General features: G+C 44.5%; 1 long non-coding RNA gene across 1 annotated transcript; it reads right to left on the bottom strand.

The window, feature by feature from the left end:
* Positions 1-361: 361 nt before the first annotated feature.
* On the bottom strand, positions 362-17,135 carry LOC147018633 (uncharacterized). Its single transcript, XR_015062473.1, has 3 exons — positions 16,433-17,135; positions 585-656; positions 362-510 (listed from the first exon to the last, which is right to left on the bottom strand). It is a non-coding gene; the product is annotated as an uncharacterized LOC147018633 (long non-coding RNA).
* Positions 17,136-20,336: the final 3,201 nt, after the last annotated feature.

Genomic DNA, 20,336 nt, shown 5'->3' with positions numbered 1-20,336 from the left:
TGGTTGGTTGCCCTGCAGGCTGCAACTCTTACACCACAAAAAGGAGTCCATCTCGCCATTGAAATGTGACAGCTGAACGGTCATCTTCCGCTACGAAGGGAAACCATAATCAATCATTCATTCATTCATTCATTTTGTTCCTCAGAATCAAACTTCCAGCTTCACTGTTGACAATGAAATAAACTTGCTCACAATATGGAAGTCAGTGCATAATGGCATGACGTCATCTTATATTTGGTGACAGTTTCAAGGAAAAGCACAGGTGAGGCGACCGTCCCAAACATTTACTCAACGTTGGCAGGAGCAGTAACACGCAGGAGTGAGTGAGGGTGAGTTTTGTCACATTGGCTTCTGTTGATCGTTTGTTGTCAGGGATACAATTGGTCTACGTCATGTTTGAATTGTGTTCATCCCAATTGAAAATGTTCACTTTTGTTGTGATCATGAAGAGTGCAAGCAGACATGACAGAAGACTCGTGAAACCGCCGGTACCTCTTTCCTCACCACCTTCTGAGACATGAATCAAAGTATCAACAAACCGGAAAACATCCAAACCTCATTCATTAACATCACGTTCACCATACCTGGATTCCAGAACTGACTTGGTTTGCAAGGAAAACTCTTCCACAGGCTCCTTCTCCCAACAACTTTCCCATCTTCGTTCCAAGAAAGGGATGAGAAAAGAAATGGAGAAACACGCCGAGTCAATCACAATCCCCATCGATACGATGAGACAACTAAATATACAAATGGCAAATTGTTCAAACAACTAATTAATTAATGAAAGGCACAGTTCCAATTTGTCGAAGGTGTGCCAAAGATTAAACAAAAACCCTGAGTTAATTATCAGGTAAACAAACCATTTACAGGTACGAACCTCAAGATCCTCCCATTCAATTGAGCACGTCATTGTGGTCACAAAGACACACTTGAGAGAATCTATCACAAAACAACGAGGACCCAACTTGCAGAGCAACAGGTTGCCTGTGCTTCGAGAAGCAGCGAAAACACTGCTTTGTGATGTCACGCACAGTGATGTCACAGCTTGTAGTGACGTCACAGAGGCACAAAGTTGAATGTCATTCTTTGGGCTCGCGATTTGTTTTTGTGGTAAATAATTATTTGTTAAATGTGCATTTACTGGCGAACATTGTATGTTTTATCAAATCATTATGTGATGTGTTAAATGCGATGATGATCAGATGTCGGTTCGTTCGTTTCCCATTTGAACAGCAAGTTCGTGATCTCGCGAGATCTCAGCTCCAAATCCCGTCTCCGCTGTTCATTTCCCCCTTGTCTCGAGATGTTCTTGTAATCCATGGATAAGTAGAGCAGAACTTGTTTGGGTTTTATCCTGTACTTCCTGTCTTCGTACATCGAGGTCTCCTCACTAATGTCCTCGTTGTGCGAGTGATCACGGACACGTTACAACATGAGTCTGAGTTCACAGAACAAAATGTCCATCATTTGTATTTCTTTCTTTGTTATAACATTCATGACGTCACACCACGGGAACTTGTACCGTTAAAAACTCCGAACCTCGGACACACACAGTCCCCTCCGAGCCTCGGACACACACGATCCCTTTCACACCGTTACAAACCAAAATGAGAGATATAATTAGTTTGACCCTGGTTACACAGCATCGGCTTGATGAGGTTTATAACGACCTTTAGTTTCTGCATTAACAACAGGAACGAACTCCGTTAAAAATAAACAGAACTCATTTCCTTTGATCTCATCGGAGTTGATGACAAACCTTTCTTATTGGGGTCGCCATTTGCACCATTCATGACGTCACACCACCGGAAGTTGAATCGTTCAGATGAATGACTCCGGTGCACACCATTTACACACCAATCCAAACCTCCCCCCACATTCCAGTTTCCACTTTATTTCACAATGATACAACCCCCCCCCCCCAATCATTCTTCTGTGTGCGTAATAAATCGATGATCCCAAACCTGGGATGGTTGTCCCTGATTTCTGAAAGATTGGGGGTTTTCAAAGTGGGGTACTCACACGGACCCCTCCCTGGGGGGTCTGTGAGAGGTTTTCCTGGGGGGGTGCTCGCAGGATTGGCCAAAATTAACATCAAATGCCAATATTTCACCACTTTTGGTTCGTACGTGGAGAAAAATTGATCCAATGAGGTCAGCGGGTTATCTCTGTGAATGAAAAGTTGTCTTCGCTGTAAAACGCAGTGTTTTGCTTCCATATTTAAAACTGACAGCCAGACATCCCTCCCTGCTGTCCCCGAGCAGCACGATTGTGAAACATTGGCTCCATTACAATCACCTGATGGTTCATTACACCTGCTTTTCCCACGCTGTCACCACATCGTCTCCAACACCTAACTCTCATCATCATCATCATCATCATCATCATCATCATTTAGGTTTGTTACATCCCAGCAGGGTATGCCTACACATTGTAAGCAATAACAAGCCGTACGTCACAATTGCCTCGGGTTGCTCACCGACCTGCATTCGATTTTTCATTCATTCATTTTTTCTAATTTATTTCTATTTTCATCGACGGATTATTTCGGACGGTTCTGCTATTTTTCCTGGTGTGTTGGCTTCGATGTCCATCGGCACACAAAATTACTGTGCCTCTTCCTATTGTCTTGGTATCGGTCAGGCCAGATTAGATCTGTGATTTGCCGCAGGTATCATGTAAACCTGTACTAACCTGTTTCCTGGTCGAGTTGTCAGCGACTAAACCGTCTCCCCCAACAGGTTTCCTCATGAGGACGGTGTTTGGATACGGACACCCAGCAGGATTAACAAGCTCAAATGAGCTAAGATCCTCGTCCTCTTAATGATGACATCATAAAAACGAATATGACGTCATTGTGATGTATCAGCTTTGCGATAAATTATCTGTGCTAATGCCCGGCTTGATTCCCGCAAACAAAATTCAAACAGCTTGCCTAGTTTCGGAGATCATGGTATTGGCGATTTCCATTAGCGGCGATATTATGTCAACTTTTTTTTTCTAGGAAGAATTTCCAAAATCGGAGATGGTTGCTGCCTGCGCGTGGGCTTTCTGCAGATACATGGCAAGTTTCACGATGATCCGATGAAAACTCTGGGTTGTGAAACAAAAAATGTCAAAAAAATAGGAATGACGTCATAAATATTGATATGACGTCATAGTGATGTATCATATGTGCGGTAATTCATCTCTGCTAATGCCCTGTTCGATTCCCGCAAACAGAATTCAAAAAGCTTGCCAAGTTTCGAAGATAATTTTTTCGGCGATTTCCATTAGCGGAGATATTTTGACGTCATAACTTTTTTTCTCGGAGAATTGTCAAAATCGGAGATCGTTCCTGTCTGCGCAGGGTATTTTTACATATATATGCCAAGTTTCAGGAAGTTTCGATGAAAACTTTAGGCTGTGAAACAAAAAAGTCCACAAGAAGAAGATGAAGAACAACAACGTGAGGAAGACTTTGAGATCCTCCACGAGGACCTAAAAACAACACCTGTCAAAGGGCACAGGAGCTCCTTGTGAAGCAACGGCCATCCATACCTCGTGCCCAACTGTGTCTGCAGACAACCTCCTGCAGTTGGGTTACTTAATTTTTTTTCCAGGAAGTTGGTGGCAGGATTTGCACTCTGACTGTAAAACACTTCATTCCGCAAAACCCATAAACGCAAAGAATACTGAAAACCCACTCCGTCGGAGTACCTCCTGTGCTGTTGCCCTTCGCAAGCAGCTCACCGGATGACGGGATTGAGGCAAAGCCTTCGGGACCCCATTCTTTAATGACAGGAGAAAAAGCATGGGGTAAACTTCCTGTGTCAGATTGCAATGGTGTGTGGTGGAGTGGTGCTGAGGTGTCGTCCACCAGATGGCGGTCTCCTTGGGTTAACCTGAGGTGGTCCCTTCAGCTGGGTCCCTGGAATGTCCTTTCCCGAAGAGAGGATGATCACCTGTCTATGTTATTATCTGGACTCCAGCGTTGCAACATTGGTATTGCAGCAATCTCTGGTTCGGAGACCAGATAGTGCCGAGATCATGGCGGGTGGTCACACCTCCGATTGGACTGGTCGCTCTGATGCTTAACATGCCCAAGGAGTTGTTGTTGCTGTGTCCAACAAGATGACTCCAATGATAATTGAGATAACGCCGGTCAATGAGCGTATTATTAGACGAAGGATTCATCACTCCTTGGGTGTCGTTTCCGTCGTCTCTGTATATGCTTTGACTGAGGTGAGTGATCTCACCATGAAGATCGCATTCCATGCCACACTCGAGACTGAGGTTGATCAGTGCCCCAGGCGAGATACTCTTCTCGTCTTGGGGGATTTTGATGCATCGACTGGCACTGATTGTGATGGTTATGAGACGTGTGCTGGTCCCATAGGTCTGGGACTGTGAACCAGAATAGCATTAAGTTCCTTGACTTTGGAAAAAAGTTGTGGACTTTGGGTGGACTTCAATGTTTCAGCACCCACAGCCTCATTGCTGGAGTTGGTATTCCAACACTGGTGATGTGCAAAGGAGGCTGGCAATATGCTCGCGTCGATGGTCTCTGGAGAATGATCCAGAACTGAAGGGTCTACCAGATTGCTCAGTTCCTCAGTACCAACCACCGACTTGTTGTCGGATGAACGATGAAGTTGCAGCTTAAATCTGGGAGAATGGTACCATCTCAACCTTGGCGAGATGTTGGCACGCTCAAGGACGAGAGGGTAGCTGAGGAGTCTGTGAACAGTTTGAGTGGGGATTTGGTGAATCTCAAAGAGTTGTGGAGCGCCTTCAAAGACTACCATCCTTGATGTTGCCGGTGGATGTCTTGGAACTCACCGGAGGGCAAAGAAGAATTTTATCTCTCAATGGACACCGGATATCATTGATCAGTCACAGGGAAAGGCTAATTGGCAGAGCTTAGCTGTTCAGTGAGTTGAGGCATAAAAATGTACATGTGCTGAGGGTGGACAGGGAGGCTGATGTGCGAGGAATCTGTGAGGGGGTAGAGCATCACCTGTGGTCAAGTGATTCTTCTCCAGCTTACAGGGGAATTCATGCATTACGTTCTCCAAGCCCATCCCTCGGTGTACTGCAGTTAGAGCGGAGGTTGATAGGCTCTTGACAAAGGCCCACCGAAGTGAAGGCCCGCTGGGCCGGTTACTTTGAGCGGTTGTACCAGGCTGACCCACCAGCTGTTGAGTTGGATGTCAGGGGTGTTACTATAACTGTTGCTGCCCCTCCAATAAACTGGTATCCACCTTCGTTTGTGGAAACACAGGCTGCAGTGAACCCGTTGAAATGGGTGAAGCTCCTGGGTTTGTGGCATCCATGCTGAACTTCTCAAGGCTGGTGGAAATACTGTACTTTTGTTATTGCATGTAGTTCTATGCTCTGCCTGGAACACAGGCATCATCCCAACTGATTGGAAAAGGGGCCTTGTTGTCCCTCTCTGGAAAGGGAAGGGTGATAACCTTTTTCAACTGCAACAACGCAACTGCAACAACGCAACTGCAACAACGGCCGAAGGGTGACGCTGCTCTCAATGCCGGGCAAGATCTTTGCTGGGATAATTCTTGCTGGGGTTCGCCACCATCTGCTTGAACATCAGCGGTCAGAGCAGTCAGGCTTTACATCAAAGAGGTCAATTATTGACCGTATCCTTGCCCTTCGGATCCTCACCGAACGCAGATGAGAGTTTCAGCAGGAGCTGCTCGCAGCCGATGTTGATCTCTGCAGAGCGTTTGATTCAGTGAATCGGGATGCCGTCTGGAGGATTCCCAGTCTTCGTGGGGTGCCACCAAAACTGATCAATCTGATGTCTGAAATATACTCTGGAACTGAGAATGGTGTGAGATGTGTTGGTTCCATTTCTGACTTATTTCAAGTTGTTGCTGGAGTTCATCAGGGGTGTGTACTGGCCCCCACACTTTTCAGAACTTGTATAGACTGGATTATTGGGAGGATGTCAGAGAAACCAAGCTGCGGTGCATCGTTTGGGAACGTCAAAATCTCTGACGTTGGTTTCGCAGACGATGCAGTCATCTTTTCGGAGACGGGATATCCTTTTGGGGGCCCTCGAGGGGCTGAATGAGGAGTCGGGGCTGCTGGGATTATGGGTTTCCTGGGTCAAAACTAAGATCCAAGCTTTCATTGACATCTTGGATGCTGCTCTCTTGCCTGCACCTGTTTGTGGTGAGGATGTTGAGGTCATGGAGAGATTCACTTCCCTTGGCAGTGATATTCATGTCTCCGCTGGCTGTGAGCCAGAGGTCAGTAGACATCTGGGTCAGGCCTGTAGAGTCATGGATGCACTGGATCATGGTATGGGGAATGGCGCTGTTGATACCTGTCGAGGAGGATGAAAGTCTGAATCTTTAGGTCCTTGGTGCTTCCACAGTCTAGATTTATGGATGTGTGACTTGGACTCTGACCACGAATCTGAGATGGAGACTTAACTCCTTCGGTGCCAGGTCTCTTCGGAGAATCCTTGGCTATTGCTGGTCAGACTTTGTGTCCAACGAGCGGTTGCTGAGAGAGAATCAAATGAGATTTATTTCCTGTATAGTCCGTGAGCGTCAGCTGCGGCTGTATGGACATGTGGCTCGTTTTCCTGACGCTGACCCTGCTCACCAGATTCTCTCAGTGGGGGAGCCTCGTGAGTGGAGGAGGCCAATGGGCCAACCATGTGCCTCGTGGTTGCAGCAGGTCGATCGACATCTCAAGGAGATTGGGATGGGCCAGGCATCAGCCTGGGGGGATGGCCACACGGAGGCCCCTGGAGTCCCGGTGGAAAGTGGACGCAATGACGCGCTGCTCCGGTGCAGGTTTCCATTCCTGACCCATTATCTCGGGTCACTCACCTGCATTTTTTTCATTTATTTATATTTTCATTTATGAATGTTGTCCAACGGGTCTGTGTTTTTTTCCCCAGTGTATCGGCTTTGATGTGCATCGGCACGCAAAATTTCAGCTTTATACATCATCCGGAAGCTAGTGATCTTTAAAATCAGACAGTCAGTGAGTCAGTTAGTATGTCAGTGAATCAATGAATCAGTGGTTTGAAAGAGCTTTTATTGTTACATATACCAGGGCATCACGATTACATTGATAAATTTCCGCCATCACGATGTGGGAAGGGGGGCAGGGGGTGTATGTCTAAGCGTTACGGATTGTCACGCGGAGGGGTTGGCCAAGGGTGTATGTTGTTATGTTCAGTGGGTTTATCGTGTTTGACAATGTTCATTAATATTCTGGAAAGTTTGTGCAATAATGTTGACACTTTTGTGCTGCATTTCAATCGTTTTGCCATGGTCGATATAGTTCTCAAAATATGTCCTTTTTCTTTTTCCTTATATTCTTCGTTTTACTTTGATTCTTCTGCGACAAGACCTTCCTTCCCCTTTGAAGCCTCCACATAATTTCATACGGCAGAACTGTGTGGATTTGAAGTGAAGGAGGTAAAATTGGAAGTCGGGAGAAGAGGAGAAGCGCGTGCGGCCGGAGTGAAGTCTGGCTTGCGAGAGAGCGGAGTGGCCATTTTGTTTCGAATGGGGAACGCGGCCGGGTAGAGCCCGGGAAGGAGCTCCGTGGAATCCTTTCAAGGAACGCCAGTTGGAGGCCCTGGCTGCGTGTAGGGGACAGGTGTGGAGCTGGTGGGGAACAAGGCCTGATGTTGCCTGGTGCACGTGGTATTGCAGGACAATAAGAGACGAGGCTGAGTCGTCATCCTTGGGGGTCGGCGGTTGAGCTTGAGACAAGACCGCGTTGAGTCATCCAAAAAAAGAGGCTCAAATTCTGTTCTCCTTTCCTTCTCTCTTCACACCATCTTTCTTTTTCCCTTTTATTTCAATACCCTGGAAAATATTATTTTGTTATTTTGCTTGACCCGTCCCCTCCCTTGGGATTAGATAGGGACATTTGTCGGGGCAGGGGATGTCTGATTGTTATGTCTGTCTTGTCTTCATGCCTGTCTATCCTTTTATTACTTAATTGTTACCACTGTACATCAGCGGGATTTCTTATCAATATGATTTATCCATTGCTTTGTGGTATACCCTGTGTTTTCTTTCTCCTGAGTAAAATATTTGCATTCATTCCACCATTTTGAATTGCCATTGCATTACTGGAATTGCATACATTTGCTTACGATACTTTGTGTTGAAGAGTGGGGATGTAAATGTGCATCAGCATTTGGATGGTAACTGTGATGTATTGCTATGTTGTGTCTGCACATGCATGAACAGGCCTGGTGTGCGATGGTCGGATTAAAAGCTTGTTGGACAAAACTTTTCTATGAAACCGCTTAGCCTTTCAATGCAAGACTTCGCAGTTCGGGTCCACTACTGTTGTTGCAAATATTTTATTTAACAATGACTTCATCAGTCACATGATGTGGTAGCCACGTTTGTCATAATTATTTTTGTCATAATTAATAATGTTAGGGTTAGTCATAATTGTCATTGTCATATAATGACATAATGTCATAATTAAGGACATAATTAAACAATTATTTCTCTGAAACCGTTTAACCTATCAATACGAGACTGCAGTTCTGATCCACTCTTCTTGCTGCATACGATTGACCAAGCAATGATGTCATCAGTCACATGGTGTGGCAGCCACATTGGTTTCAAGGAAAACATTAAGGAATTATATTTAGGAAACTGCTGTAGCTCCTGATGCAAAACTTTGCATTTGTGATCCAATGCCCTTTCTCCATGTAATGCAAAATGTTTTGCATCGATCCATTAAGCGGTTTTGTAGAAAAAGGTTTTAAAAATAATTTTCGGTTTTCAAACTAACATGGCTGCCAAACCACATGACCTATTGCATTCACAATTTGGACTCTGTCCATGATTTGGTAGAGGATCATGTGAGTGAATTTTCATTTTGATCACACAAGGTTGGTTTTGTTCTCCAATATGGCTGCTACATCACGTGGCATGAATTATTCTTTATTACCCAAGGTGTGGGGAATAAATGTGTGAAGTTTCTCCTCAATCTGTCTAATCATTTTGGTGAAAAATATATTTGATGGTTTTATGGTAAATCCAAGATGGCTGCCAAACCATGTGACCAAAGATGTCATAGTTATCAAACTTTTCATCATGGCCAGTCAATCATTTGTGTGCAGTTTCACTTCGATCTCGAAAGCAGTTCTGCAGAAGATTTGATTTTTTTTTTTGAACAACAACATGGCAACCAAACTACATGACCGATGACATCATAAAAAAGATTGTGTTGACCAATCTATCTCAAGATGAACCTCACAAATTTTGATACTGATCAAATGCAGTTCTACGTGTTGAATTTTGACTGGGCTGCCACTTCACCGATGATGTCATATCAAATCACCGTTATTCGTCATGTAGAGTTGTTGTCAGGTGCCAAGTTTTAATTTTTCCATCATGCGGTTTAGGAGATACAGAGGTCCAAAGTTTTTCTGCTTTTCCAACATGGCTGCCACCCCATATGACCTACGACGTCATTCTTTTTAAATTCTGCATGAGTAGTCGCATCTATGGTGAAACATTTGTGTGAATTGGATAAGCGGTTGCAGAGAAAACAGAGAAAATTCGCATTATGAAAACATCATGCCACCGGCGACTTCTTCACCGGAGGCATAAAAATTGTTTTTTTTTATCTGGTTTGATATCACATCGCCATGCACAAGGACACCAAAGAAACATTAAAATCTTCGTTTCAAGATATTTATTCAAGATAAAAAACAATGATTAAGAATTAAGTGAAGCCATATCTATTCATTAAACCAAACACGAATTTCTGATTCTGTGGACCTTTAATGTTACTCCCTCATCGATTCTCCCCTCTCACAGTGCTTTGCAAGGTTCTGTGCGAAGGTGTCGCATGGAGTGAAGCTTATGGAAGAGAAAAGTCGACCTGGCAATGCGACAATCATCAACGGAATAAACAAACAGGAAAAAAAATAGCACGGTAGGAAACAATGAAACTCGCAAGTAAGAGAGACGAGTTAGGAAATGGTTAATAAAGATCATTAGTCAGAATTATGGATGACAAAAGAGATGGTGGAGAATTACTGATTGCTTGAGGTCCTGAACGGAAGAGTGAGGACCGAACAGCCTCAGGTAGGTGGTTCCATCGAAGGGAAAAACTAGGAATAAAAGAGTTGACGTGGGCAGCCAGCCTGGAATTTGGAGGTTTAACCAGATGGCATTATTGGAAGAATGCATGCATTCTGGAGAGAGAGAGAGAGAGAGAGAGAGAGAGAGAGAGAGAGAGAGAGAGAGAGAGAGAGAGAGAGAGAGAGAGAGAGAGAGAGAGAGAGAGAGAGAGAGAGAGAGAGAGAGAGAGAGAGAGAGAGAGAACGAGAGAGAGAGAGACAGAGAGAGAGAGAGAGAGAGAGAGAGAGAGAGACAGAGACAGAGAAAGAGACAGAGACAGAGACAGAGACAGAGACAGAGACAGAGACAGAGACAGAGACAGAGACAGAGACAGAGACAGAGACAGAGACAGAGACAGAGACAGAGACAGAGACAGAGACAGAGACAGAGACAGAGACAGAGACAGAGAGAGAGAGAGAGAGAGAGAGAGAGAGAGAGACAGAGACAGAGACAGAGACAGAGACAGAGACAGAGACAGAGACAGAGACAGAGACAGAGACAGAGACAGAGACAGAGACAGAGACAGAGACAGAGAGAGAGAGAGAGAGAGAGAGAGAGAGAGAGAGAGAGAGAGAGAGAGAGAGAGAGAGAGACAGAGACAGAGACAGAGACAGAGAGAGAGACAGAGACAGAGACAGAGACAGAGACAGAGACAGAGACAGAGACAGAGAGAGAGAGAGAGAGAGAGAGAGAGAGGGGAGAGAGGAGAGAGGAGAGAGGAGAGAGGAGAGAGGAGAGAGAGAGAGAGAGAGAGAGATAACTAATTCTATTATAAAAATACAAAAACAAAGAGTAAAACCAAAACAGGTTTCAAAAAGAATTCAACAAAGTCATAGAAACACAAAAGGAGGCAATCCAAACCAAGGAAGTTACAAAAACGCAAGGGAAAAAAAATTACACATAAATTTCCAATACATTTCCATTAACCTTGCACATCTTTCCAACACACCAAGTTTTAACAAAACTATTAATATTTGCATTGTTTCAATCATAATTAAATTCTAGTTTCAACCAAGTTGACACCAGGGATTCTCCCTCTCTATCAAGTGCAGCCTGTGGCTGCTGGTTGCATCATTGGTTGGGACGTGGCTATGCCGCTGATGCAGTGTCCCCCTTACTAGTACACTGGTGCTTATTTAGCCGACCTCGGAAGGATGACAGGCTGATTCAACCTCCTGGTGAATTAACTTAGCGGCCAATGGGGCTTGAACTCAGGACCCGAGGATCCCAAGCCACCACCCTAACCACTAAGCCAACACCTGGCTTTAAACCAGGGATTGAAAATACAAAATCACATTACATTGCTTGAGTGGTTTTGCCTTTCATTTTTGCTTTTCCAGACAAATACATTGCTCGTTTAGCCTCCGACAATGCATAATTCAAAAACATTAACAGCTTTTCATTTGCTGAATCGACTCCGAGGCCAAAAATAAAAACACGGAGTGAAAAAGGAACATTTACTCAATGAAAAACATTGTTCAGTAAAAGACAAAGAGGACACAATCATTATACCCATGAAACAAATCTTCAGTGGTATTACAAAAGGAACAGAGCACCGATACGGCAACATCGAGACGATTGACAAAAGTGTTTGTTGATAATAACCAGTGAGCAAGTCTCCATTTTAAGTCACCTGACCTTTTTGTTAATGGTGTGCAATACATCAATGCAGGTTCAGAAGGGATGGCATTTGGCAAAAGTGTTTTCCATCTCAGTACTCCTACTGCAGAGGTATTTGTGTTAATAACAGAAAGATAGAACTGATAAATAGATTTGCTCTCAAGATTACTAAGTATACAGGAGCCAATACTGACTGGAGACAGAGTAGAACGAGAGAAAGTAACAAGTTAGGAAGTAAAGGATTATGGGATACCCATTTGACCTCGGTACTCCACTGCAGCCCAAGTTTAAAGGATGTGCAAATGACTTCTACAAGTACTTGACCTACAGCTATCATTGACCTAGTGCCAGTGATTGCAGCAATTTCCTAAGCGGATTTGTAGCAACAATTGGATCAGTCATGAAGATGCCAAACATTTTTGATCACAGCTGAAACTAAATTTTGTGAAAAACAACGGCTTTTGGGAACATTGGAGAAGAGTGGGTTGAGGAATAAAGGTTCTCCCGCAAACATTTTAGCATAAGAATCCTTAAGGCGGCTCACCACGACTGCTTGCCAAGCATTCAACAGACTCTGGTAAAACAGAGGAAGGTGAGACACATCGATTATTATTGATTCAATTAAGAACAACTCAAGGCCGTAGCCGAGCATTCCAGCTCTTCTCAATATTTGTTGTGCTACGGGGCACCAGGGCAGTTTTTCAACATTGAGCAATTGTTGTATCGACTTCAGCCGAAAGGCCATCAGACGACACTTTACGCCAATGAGCCCTTGGCCACCATCAGACAAGGGGTGACAGAGTAAGTCTGACCGCAACCATTGATAACCTCCCCAAAATAAGTTTACCAGTATCCATTGAATATCTTTAAGCAAGACATCTGGTGGCTGTAAGCAAATTAATTTGTGTCACAAGACAGAGGTAACTAAGGTATTAATAATTAGTACGTGACCCCTGAAAAACATTTGTGGAAGGAACCTTTTACATTTGTTAAAACATTTGGTTACCTGATCTACCTCTCCTTCCCAGTTAATAATGGAGGACTGATAAGGGTCAAGATAAACTCCTAAGTATTACACCTCCCTCTCTTGTCAACCTTAGATCTTTCCAAAGAGAATGAGGTGGCACTAAGGCCTAGGTCACATTTGCTCCACGGCGAGGATACGGCGGCCGGACGCCCTCTGAATTGACAGAAACGTGCGGCGGCTGCAGAGTTTCTGAGGTGGCCTCAGGGTGGCCCTACGCCGTTTGGCTATCTTTTGCAGAACGTAGGGGTCGCCGTGGAATTATAACGTGGAGTTATAACTTTTTTTATTTCTACGTTGGCCGTAGCAATTCGACATGCCGTAGTTGTGACGTAGTTGTGTTCCACGTCGACCGTACGTAGGGCATACGGTGGAGTTGCATTATCCGTGCGGCTGCCGTAATCTCTTATCAATGAAAAATGAATTTTGCCCTAAAAACCGAATACATTTTAAAAAACCGAACACAACGAGGCGTTCATGTTTGTTCACGTGTCTCCCCCGCCTGTTCAACCCGCATCTTCGCGCTTTGTTCATTCAGTTCGTCGGTGGAAGTCCTCGTGAAAGCAACTCTCGTGTGTCGATCGCTACTTTACCTCGTGTTTTCACCTTGATTTGTGCTGTTTTTTTTTTTTTTTTAACTCATCTTGTTTTAATTAATAACAAAAAAGCAATCCGATCACGTGATGTGACGGAATGTCGGGCAAGGATTTAATTTCACAGAAAAACCGGTTGTAATTTGGAATATCCAGAATGACCTCAGCCCGATGCGTTTGATGAAAGTGATTGTGGTTCTGGGGGCATCATGTTTGATGAGCTGCCCTGGGGGCAGCGCTCGCAGAGTGCGTGAGCGATCGGAACCCAGGCCGGAGCTCGAGCCTGTGTGGACCTTTGGATGGGTGATTGTACATGGGGGATTGGTGATTGGTGATTGGTGATTTACATGCAATACACCGCGACCGAAGTTCATTTACTCATCTTATTTTACCTTAAACATGGGGAATTTCAGTTGAAAGTGTCTTGAAAGTGGGTTTTCTTGGGGTCCAGGAACAGATTAATTCACTCCATTATTTCTTATTGGGAAAATAGTTTGGGAATCGAACTTTTTGCAATCGGGACAGTCTCCTGGAACGAATTCAATTTGGATTCTGGAGGCACCACGTACTGGAATATTCCGAACTGTTATATTTTTATTTTAGTAAAAAAAGAACTGGTATATATACCCACTCGTTACCGTCCGTCTGGCCGCACGTTCGCCTTAGGGCCCCCCTGCGGTCGCCTTGAGGCTTCCTTGTGTCTGCCTTGAAAATTCTATGGCCGCCGCAGGGACGCCCTAAGGTCACCGTGTGACATCAAATTAAAGACCATACGGCACCCCCACGTTTTCGGTCTCCACAATTTCTAAATACGCTGTGCGGCTCCCCGAAAATTAAAAACATATGTGACTGCTACATTGTGTGACCGTGGAAATACTGCGGCCACCATATAATTGCTAGTGGCCGTAGATTTTGGAGACCTCACGGCCGCCGTGGCAAATGTGACTTAGGCCTAAGGGAAGCCCACCAGATGCACAGTGAGCTGAGGACACTCACAGAGCTTGACTCTTTTGCCAATTACACTGCAAATGTGAAGCAAGATGAAAACTACGTAAAGATCAGTGAAGAGTAGTTCGATCCTGATCATTCTTAATTATTTCACAGACATCATCAGCATATGCAGATACCATGATAGGGTGTTCTTCTGGAGATGGTAAAAAGCCAGAAAGAGAGTTTCTAAGATTGATCAGTAATGGCTCAAGAGAAAGGCTAAACCATAAACCTGACAATGGACAGCCTTGTCAAATGCCCCTCTGAACCTGAATGGGCAAACAGAGACCATCGTTTACCTTACACAAACTAGATATATTGTTGTATAACAACTTAACAAAACCTATAAACTTTTCACCTCAGCCAAACTTTTGCAACACTCGAAACAAACAAGTGTGATCTATACTATCAAAAGCCTTTTTGACATCAAGGCGAAGTCAAACCAACCCCTTCTTCCTTCTTAATGCCACAGTCAATCAAATCTCGAATTTAAAAAAATGTTATCGGAGATTGATCTCCCTGGAACACAGTAGCTGTGGTCAGGGTGAACGACAGTCCCGATGACAAGTTTTAGCAGATTAACCAACACTTTGGAAAGGTGTTTGTAATCAGAACACTAATGAAATGGGGCGCCAGTTCTTGATCCGACGGAGATCGTCGCTTTTGGGGAGAGAACAAAGAACCGCTCTTCTACAGCTGAGAGGCAGTATGCCAAAATGTAAACTTTCTTGTACAACCAACAGCACTTCTGGACCTAAAATATCCCTAAAATGCTGTGAAAAATTCCACTGGAAGTCCGTCGATCCCAGGGGCTTTTCCACGTTCATAGCTATTCAGAGCCATGCTGAGTTCCTCCAGGGTAAGCGGCTTTTCAAGAGCTTGACGCTGACCACAACTCAAAGAAGGAACATGATTTGTCATCTCATCAACACAATCTTCACACACAGATTCCTTCGCAAATAAATCAGAAAAATACTTTTTCACAAATCCTTTAACGTCACTTTCATTTTGTGTAATATTCCCTTTTGCATCGAACAAGGAGAAAATCTGCCTTTGGGATTTCTTAACCCCTTCTAACTGGAAAAACCTTGTATTTGGGGTGTCAGAAAACTTCACATTTTGGATTCTGAGTCGAACTGACATCCCCATGACTTTTTCGTGAATCAATTCTCTTCGATAAGCTTTTTTTTTCCCCCAATAACAACTGAAGTTTCCTGTCATTTTGAGCTTTAGCTAATTCTTCCTCTAACTGCAAAATTTCAGTTTCCAAGAGTGAAACAGAAATTTTAGTCTTACTCATGGAAAAGTACTGATAACATTAGCAGAAAACACGAATTTGGCCTTTCATGTTGTCCCACCATAACTGGATAGAAGATTAACAAGGTTTTCTTTGTATAAGCTTTTCCCAGAAACCTACGAAAAGCATCAGTAGAGAAACAATCCTCTAACAGGCTGGTATTGAAGGTCCAATACGCACTTTTATGAGTCAACCGAGAAGAGGATAAACCAAGCACTACCAGGTGATGATCAGAGAAAATACAAGGAAAGAGATTACAAGACACGAGTGCGTTTATAAAAGTGGAGTTAATGTACCATCTATCCAGCCTTGCAAGGGTTATTAACCCGTTAGCACACCGGCACCATGTATACTGAGATGCTGTACCAATTACTAACTTACTAGGTAATTACTGTACAGTACTAATTACTAACGGCCTTACTAATTCTCAATACGCACCATGCAAGGCCAATGGAGGAAAGCACAGAAAACGAGCTGGTACATTTAACAGGGGTTTATTTATAACAATAATCGGGGAGGGGAAGCACACAAAGAGCAGAGTTATCACGAATAAAGAAATGTAATGTCCAATTAACAAGGCACTTAACGATTCTACTTAACAGACGAGGCCCACGGACACACACACACACACACACACACACACACACACACACACACACACACACACACACACACACACACACACACACACACACACACACACACACACACACACACACACACACACACACACGAAACTGGACCCCATGGGTCTTTAGACGGTCGGGCCGGGTCAGGGTACCTGTCCCGCCTCGTGCGGTCACACCGACCCGAACCACCACGGTGGGACTCGAACCCACGACCCGAAGTCCACGGCCCTGGCTGCTCGGTCACCAGACTTGCCCTCCAAAGGACCGCAGAGCACTCCAACCACGACCACGACCGTCTGCAGAGCCCTCGTCGACAACCACGCAGCCACGACGACAGAGCGCTCGGCAATCGCCACGATCTCCTCTCTCCGAACCCTGGTCCTGACAAGCACTCGACTCTTCTGAGGTGGGAGGGGTCTCTCGCCACTCGCCTCCTGATTGGACGAGGGGTTGTCGGACGACTCGTGGTCACCTCCCGATTGGCCGGGGCGTGCGTGTCATGCTCGCCCTTCGCTCATTCGCTGGAGGAAACGTCCATGCCCTGCCTTGGGGCGGAGCCTCGATCTGAGGCGATGGAGGCCCCGCCCACGCTTCAGCCAAAAACACGTGGGCAACGGTGATTGGGTCGAGTGCGGGATGGCGACGTTGTTGTAGTTGTTGTAGTGGATGTAATAAACCTGACTAAAAAAATAACTCGTAGTGCATACATGAAATTCCCATTAGACAGAAGGACGAGGACCCTGACTATAAACACATACTTATCGAAATAACTGAACGACGGGGACTCTGGCTGTCTGTGTGCACATGGCTTCCAGATTCGTAACAATACGTCTTTCATGAGATTCAGGATGTGGTTCTGGTGTATTTATATCCAAATTAGGTTCAAACGTGCAAGTGAAATCTCCTTCGATACAAATACAGTGATCAAAGACTAAAGTATGGAAGCAATTAGCCAGATGTGTAAAAAAATCTTTACGAGCCCCGCTCTCACTTGGAGCAGAGACATTAAGTAAGGTGAGGTGAAATCCTTGATACACGAACTCTAATGATGCTAAGTGTCCTTTCACTATTTCAAGGAAACTAAACGAGTCAGGAACAAAACCTGGACGAAGCATAAAGGCAACACCCGCAGAGACAGAAAACAAATTGCTAAAGAAACAAAGCCCCTTGTTAAGGCAGAGCCAGTCAGAATGTGAAGTCTCTGTTATGTGAGTTTCTTGCAACAAACAGACATCCAGATGTTTCTGAAGCAACAAGTTTTTAACTTGGATCCGACACAAATGGTTAGCACCACCCCCATTAATGTTTAAGGTGCCAACAAGCACTTCCTTCCTTTTCATCCCGTATCAGGGGGGTTTGGCACCTGTTGAGAACATTCTAAACCAGCTTTTGTAATAAACTTCCTCAGTCTGTGAATTTGTGGTTTAGTCATTTCAAAATCTTTAGAATTCCTAATTATACACTTTGCAGTCTGCAGGAAGGAAAGCAAGTCAGGAAAATGTTGATGAATGATGGCATTCCGCTGCCCAAACGTCTCATTCAGAAAGGATACAATAACCTGCGGAGATATCTGTAAATGATCAGATAATGACTGTGACAGATCAGTCACCTCCATGTCATCATCATCTGAAGCAGACAGCCCAGATAACCTTCCACTAGGTTCGTAAGTGTCACCCTGGACCTTTACTAACTCGTTTACAGCCACGTCTAAGAGGGGTACCGAGTGATGTACGGTGGTACTTTGCGAGCCCTGTTTTATACTTTCCTCAACATGAGATGGGGCCTCGAGTCCACCATCTTGTACAACTACATCGGGCACCTCTACCAAGGTCTCACAAACTGGATGTTGATCATTTTTTGGGGCGAGAACATCGCATGGAGCCGCAACACTATTCCGCTATCTGAAGGGCCCGGACCACCACACTGTATACTTTGAAGAACATTTTTGTCATTGGAAACCATTACATCCTTTTTTTCACTACCATGAGATTTCTCAGTTACTGGAACAACCGTATCCAATACGACTACCTTGGGAGCGCTCGTGGGGACGCTCTACGTGTTTTTTTGATGCGTTCACAAAATCATCCTTACCGTCCTCACTATGTAAGGGAACAGTGTGAGCGGGAACGTTGGGTTCACTGGGCATCACCTCCTCCACCAGACGAGGTTGTGGGTCCTTAACCGTTTCACAATCTAAATCAACGTGTCCCGATTCACCACACTTCGAACAAGAAGCTTTCGGACAAAATATTTTTCAATGGCCAAAGGCTCCACAAAGAAACCGTGTTAAAGTCGCTGACAAAGCCCACACTTGGTAATCAAAGTTATCGATTTTAATCTTAAAAGAAACCTTTAAACTCGTGTCCTCCCCACGGTCCTGAAGCACCATGTGGAGTCCCCGCTGAAAGCTCATCACGTGCTTTGCTTGGTCATGGCGGCACCCGAGGGGGATCATTGAGGTCTTTGAAACAATTTTTCCATAATGAGACAAAACAGACACAAGTTGTTCATTCAACACAAAAGGGGGAACGTTAGAGACGATTATTTTCATTGTCGGGACATCCAATCGGGGAGGCCATAACAAAGTGACCACTGTGTGCGATTAACAATCTCCTCAATCAGAACCTCGTCAGGAGGGACACACACAAACTCAAGGAGCCGCCATAACTAAAGTAAAGAAGCTCTGTCCTCCCCAAACCTCGGGTTGAGGAGAAGAAAGAAAAAGGAAAAATAATTAAAGCGACCCCGAAAGAAAATAAATATTATTTGAAATGAAACGTCGAGAATCCGGCAAAACACGGGATTAATGACGGAGGGTAAAAAGGGACCAGTTTTTGTCACGATGACTTAGACCGCCCAAAACAGGAAACAGGCCTACTACTAAGGTCTCAAACAGATCTCTTGATTTCTCTCTCTCTCTCTCTGATAGGCACATAAAAACAGGGGAAGGGGGGATGGTAAACAGCGAAATAGCAATGACAGAGTGGTGGAATGACGACGACACGAGGGAAGGCCCAAGTGTTGGATCTAACAAAGATGGGGGCACAGGAGTTGAGTAACGATGTGTAGAAGAAACAAAGAGGGGGAAAAGAGGTGAAAAACGATGTGAAAAGGGATAAAAAGGTGAAAAGCAGAACAGATCACAGCTCACGTAGACCACACAGCCACCATGACACTCCACTCGACTCACCAACAACCAGCAGGGGGCGAGAGAGATGGAGAGATCGAGAGATCCACCTCACCTCCAAGCTTTGTATCATCTGCAAATTTGGAAATCTTACTCTTCACCCCATTATCCAAATCGTTGATGTAAATAATGAATAGTATTGGTCCGAGTACTGATCCCTGAGGTACCTCGCTACTTACATCCTCCCAGCAAGACATCCTCCCACTCACAGCCACTCTTTGCTTCCGACCACTAAGCCAGTTTGCAATCCAATTAGCGACCTGACCAGTCATTCCACGAGCCCTCACTTTGGTTAACAAGCTCTGATGTGGTACCTTATCAAATGACTTCTTAAAGTCTAGATATTCTATGTCCACTGCCTTTCCATCATCCACCCAACCAGACACTGCTTCATAGAACTCTATAACATTTGTTAAACAGGAACTACCTTTGGTAAACCCATGCTGACTACCTTTAATTAGTTTAATCTGTTTGAATGGTTCTTCATCTGGTCCTAAATTAATGTCTCCAACACCTAAATTAATGTCTCCAATAAAACAACAACAGGTCTATAGTTTCCCAATTCCTCTCTAGATCCTTTCTTAAATAATGGTGTTTCATTAGCGACTCTCCAATCCTCAGGTACCTGTCCTGACTCCAGTGAATTACTGAAAATATCTGTTAACATCTCGCTTACCTGCTCAGCCACCTCCATCAATACTCTCGGTTGCATATTATCTGGACCCGGAGCCTTATCTTCTTTTAGATGACCTCGCTGTTCCTTTACTTCCTCCACTCCAACCTGGATCTTCTGTAAAAGCCCTTCCTCACCACCTTGATAGATACTCTCAGCTATTGGCAATTCTCCTGACTGTTCTTGTGTAAAAGTT

Source organism: Eptatretus burgeri, chromosome 10, assembly GCF_056783735.1.
Source record: "Eptatretus burgeri isolate ZD-2024b chromosome 10, Ebu_testis_v1, whole genome shotgun sequence".
Classification (NCBI taxonomy): domain Eukaryota; kingdom Metazoa; phylum Chordata; class Myxini; order Myxiniformes; family Myxinidae; genus Eptatretus; species Eptatretus burgeri.
Note: the sequence above shows the minus strand (reverse complement) of the source record. Positions and strands in the feature narration are given on the sequence as shown.